We start from the raw sequence: 5000 nt of genomic DNA, 5'->3' as shown, positions 1-5000 counted from the left end.
GCGAGCGGATGCATTTAGCGGGCAGGGAAGGGTCAAAACGGCCTAAAATACCGGACCGGCGGGCCAAGATGGCTGCCGGGGGGGGCGTATCGAGGGCCCCCACGTGAGGGGGCGGTGCAAGGGGCCGAGCCGCGCAAGCGCGGTTGAACAGCAGCAGAGTCCGAGCAGGGGGAAATCATTAACCGGTCAGCCGGTTCGACCCCGGTGGCCGAGGCGGGGAGGGTCCAACTGGGGAAAGGGTGGGTGTTCGGTGTCCCTCAGGGCGGTCCCGAGTGCGTCCGAAAAAAATCCGGGCTCCTGGGGCCTTTTTTAAAAAAGAACCGGTCGGGGAACGGGAGCAATCCGGAAGGCCTTGCGGGGTTTCGGTGCCTCTTCCTCGGTATGACTACCGGAGGGTCGTCGGCCTGAATGGCGGTTGCATTTGCTGGCTGGGGAGGTTGGCGGGGTACCTGCAGAATAGTAGGAGGTGGCAAATCGAGAATCGGTCGACTTCGCCAAGTGCCTTCTCGAGCCTCCAGGTCTGCAGGGACCGACCCAGGCTGCCCCCAAAACCGACCGGGAGGCCCCGCCGTCGGCCATTTTTGGTCATTTTCGGCATTTTCCCCGTCTTTCGGTCGGTCACGTAAAGCGGCGGCCTGAAGCCCGGGCGTGCCCGGGGAAGGCTCCCCCTCGCCGGGAGGACCGGATTTTGCCCCGGAAACCTCCGGAAGCCGGCCGGCAAGGCGGCTTCGGCCCGATGCACCTCCGATTGCGTCCGAAGGCCCGGGGAAGTGGCCCCTGGGCCCGGGAGAGCGAAATCCGTGCGAAGACGGAAGTCCATGAGGTCGGATCCGAAGCTTCTACCGGGCCCTCGGTGGGGGCATTCCCGCTAGGTCGGGCGAATCGGCCCGGCCACGGGGCAGGTTGCAATTGTTGGCAGGGGGCTGCTGGAGCTCGATAATGATTTCCCCTCGGTTCTCCCGATGGGGAAATGGCAAAAGGAGGTTCTGCGGGCTTTCGAGGCCTCCTCGGCGGCCGGACTACCGACCGACTTCTCGGCTGCATTTGCTGGCTGGGGAGGTTGGCGGGGTATCTGCAGGATGGTAGGAGGTGGCAAGTCGAGAATCGGTCGACAGCTCCGAGTGCCTTCTCGAGCCTCCAGGTCCGCAGGGACCGATCCAGGCTGCCGCCTAACCGACCGGGAGGCCCCGCCGTCGGCCATTTTTGTCCATTTTCGGCATTTTTCGGGTTTTTCGGTCGGTCTCGGAAAGCGGCGGCCTGAACCCCGGGCGTGCACGGGGAAGGCTCCCAAAGGCCCGCAGGACCGGACTTGCCACGGTCGGAGCCCCGGAAACGTCCCGAAGCCGGCCGGAGAAGGCGGCTAAGGGAAATGCACCTCGGATTGAATTTGCAGGACGTGGAAAGTGGCCTCCGGGCCCGCGAGGTGTTACAGGGTGCCCTCGTTAAGCTTCTGGAGAAATGGTTAACCAATGCACCTCGGACTGAATGTGCAGGCCGGACAGAGAGGCCTCCGGGCCCGCGAGATATCAGAGGTTGGCCTCGGTAAGCTTCTGGAGAAATGGGTTACCAACGGGTCTGTGGCCCTGAGAACTCATTAACCATTCGGACTTCGTCTCTGGCAATGAGAAAACATTAACCATTTGGACTTGGTCTCTGGCAGAGAGGCACGTGTGGTGGAGAAATCATTAACCATTCGGACTTAGTCCCTGGCAGAGAGGCATGTTTGGCTATGAGAAATCATTAACCATTTGGACTTCGTCTCTGGCAGAGAGGCATGTTTGGCTATGAGAAATCATTAACCATTTGGACTTGGTCTCTGGCAGAGAGGCAAGTGTGGTGGAGAAATCATTAACCATTCGGACTTAGTCTCTGGCAGAGAGGCATGTTTGGCTATGAGAAATCATTAACCATTTGGACTTGGTCTCTGGCAGAGAGGCAAGTGTGGTGGAGAAATCATTAACCATTCGGACTTCGTCTCTGGCAGAGAGGCATGTTTGGCTATGAGAAATCATTAACCATTTGACTAGGTCTCTGGCAGAGAGGCAAGTGTGGTGGAGAAATCATTAACCATTCGGACTTAGTCTCTGGCAGAGAGGCATGTTTGGCCATGAGAAATCATTAACCATTTGGACTTGGTCTCTGGCAGAGAGGCAAGTGTGGTGGAGAAATCATTAACCATTCGGACTTAGTCTCTGGCAGAGAGGCATGTTTGGCTATGAGAAATCATTAACCATTTGGACTTGGTCTCTGGCAGAGAGGCAAGTGTGGTGGAGAAATCATTAACCATTCGGACTTAGTCTCTGGCAGAGAGGCATGTTTGGCTATGAGAAATCATTAACCATTTGGACTTAGTCTCTGGCAGAGAGGCATGTGTGGCTATGAGAAATCATTAACCATTCGGACTTAGTCTCTGGCAGAGAGGCATGTTTGGCTATGAGAAATCATTAACCATTCGGACTTCGTCTCTGGCAGAGAGGCATGTTTGGCTATGAGAAATCATTAACCATTTGGACTTGGTCTCTGGCAGAGAGGCAAGTGTGGTGGAGAAATCATTAACCATTCGGACTTCGTCTCTGGCAGAGAGGCATGTTTGGCTATGAGAAATCATTAACCATTTGGACTTGGTCTCTGGCAGAGAGGCAAGTGTGGTGGAGAAATCATTAACCATTCGGACTTAGTCTCTGGCAGAGAGGCATGTTTGGCTATGAGAAATCATTAACCATTTGGACTTAGTCTCTGGCAGAGAGGCATGTTTGGCTATGAGAAATCATTAACCATTCGGACTTAGTCTCTGGCAGAGAGGCATGTTTGGCTATGAGAAATCATTAACCATTTGGACTTGGTCTCTGGCAGAGAGGCAAGTGTGGTGGAGAAATCATTAACCATTCGGACTTAGTCTCTGGCAGAGAGGCATGTTTGGCTATGAGAAATCATTAACCATTTGGACTTGGTCTCTGGCAGAGAGGCAAGTGTGGTGGAGAAATCATTAACCATTCGGACTTAGTCTCTGGCAGAGAGGCATGTTTGGCTATGAGAAATCATTAACCATTTGGACTTAGTCTCTGGCAGAGAGGCATGTTTGGCTATGAGAAATCATTAACCATCTGGACTTGGTCTCTGGCAGAGAGGCAAGTGTGGTGGAGAAATCATTAACCATTCGGACTTAGTCTCTGGCAGAGAGGCATGTTTGGCTATGAGAAATCATTAACCATTTGGACTTGGTCTCTGGCAGAGAGGCAAGTGTGGTGGAGAAATCATTAACCATTCGGACTTAGTCTCTGGCAGAGAGGCATGTTTGGCCGTGAGAAATCATTAACCATTTGGACTTCGTCTCTGGCAGAGAGGCATGTTTGGCTATGAGAAATCATTAACCTTCTGGACTTGGTCTCTGGCAGAGAGGCAAGTGTGGTGGAGAAATCATTAACCATTCGGACTTCGTCTCTGGCAGAGAGGCATGTTAGGCTATGAGAAATCATTAACCATTTGGACTTGGTCTCTGGCAGAGAGGCAAGTGTGGTGGAGAAATCATTAACCATTCGGACTTAGTCTCTGGCAGAGAGGCATGTTTGGCTATGAGAAATCATTAACCATTTGGACTTTGTCTCTGGCAGAGAGGCAAGTGTGGTGGAGAAATCATTAACCATTCGGACTTAGTCTCTGGCAGAGAGGCATGTTTGGCTATGAGAAATCATTAACCATTTGGACTTGGTCTCTGGCAGAGAGGCAAGTGTGGTGGAGAAATCATTAACCATTCGGACTTCGTCTCTGGCAGAGAGGCATGTTTGGCTATGAGAAATCATTAACCATTTGGACTTAGTCTCTGGCAGAGAGGCAAGTGTGGTGGAGAAATCATTAACCATTCGGACTTAGTCTCTGGCAGAGAGGCATGTTTGGCTATGAGAAATCATTAACCATTCGGACTTAGTCTCTGGCAGAGAGGCATGTTTGGCTATGAGAAATCATTAACCATTTGGACTTGGTCTCTGGCAGAGAGGCAAGTGTGGTGGAGAAATCATTAACCATTCGGACTTCGTCTCTGGCAGAGAGGCATGTTTGGCTATGAGAAATCATTAACCATTTGGACTTGGTCTCTGGCAGAGAGGCAAGTGTGGTGGAGAAATCATTAACCATTCGGACTTCGTCTCTGGCAGAGAGGCATGTTTGGCTATGAGAAATCATTAACCATTTGGACTTAGTCTCTGGCAGAGAGGCAAGTGTGGCTGGAGAAATCATTAACCATTCGGACTTAGTCTCTGGCAGAGAGGCATGTTTGGCTATGAGAAATCATTAACCATTTGGACTTGGTCTCTGGCAGAGAGGCAAGTGTGGTGGAGAAATCATTAACCATTCGGACTTCGTCTCTGGCAGAGAGGCATGTTTGGCTATGAGAAATCATTAACCATTTGGACTTGGTCTCTGGCAGAGAGGCAAGTGTGGTGGAGAAATCATTAACCATTCGGACTTAGTCTCTGGCAGAGAGGCATGTTTGGCCATGAGAAATCATTAACCATTTGGACTTAGTCTCTGGCAGAGAGGCATGTTTGGCTATGAGAAATCATTAACCATTTGGACTTCGTCTCTGGCAGAGAGGCATGCTTGGCTAGGAGAAATCATTAACCATTCGGACTTAGTCTCTGGCAGAGAGGCATGTTAGGCTATGAGAAATCATTAACCATTTGGACTTCGTCTCTGGCAGAGAGGCAAGTGTGGTGGAGAAATCATTAACCATTCGGACTTAGTCTCTGGCAGAGAGGCATGTTTGGCTATGAGAAATCATTAACCATTTGGACTTGGTCTCTGGCAGAGAGGCATGTTTGGCTGTGAGAAATCATTAACCATTCGGACTTCGTCTCTGGCAGAGAGGTATGTTTGGCTATGAGAAATCATTAACCATTTGGACTTGGTTTCTGGCAGAGAGGCAAGTGTGGTGGAGAAATCATTAACCATTCGGACTTCGTCTCTGGCAGAGAGGCATGTTTGGCTGTGAGAAATCATTAACC

This window comes from Carcharodon carcharias, chromosome 18, assembly GCF_017639515.1.
Source record: "Carcharodon carcharias isolate sCarCar2 chromosome 18, sCarCar2.pri, whole genome shotgun sequence".
NCBI classification, from domain to species: domain Eukaryota; kingdom Metazoa; phylum Chordata; class Chondrichthyes; order Lamniformes; family Lamnidae; genus Carcharodon; species Carcharodon carcharias.
The sequence above is the reverse complement of the archived record's forward strand: the minus strand, read 5'-3'. Positions refer to the sequence as shown.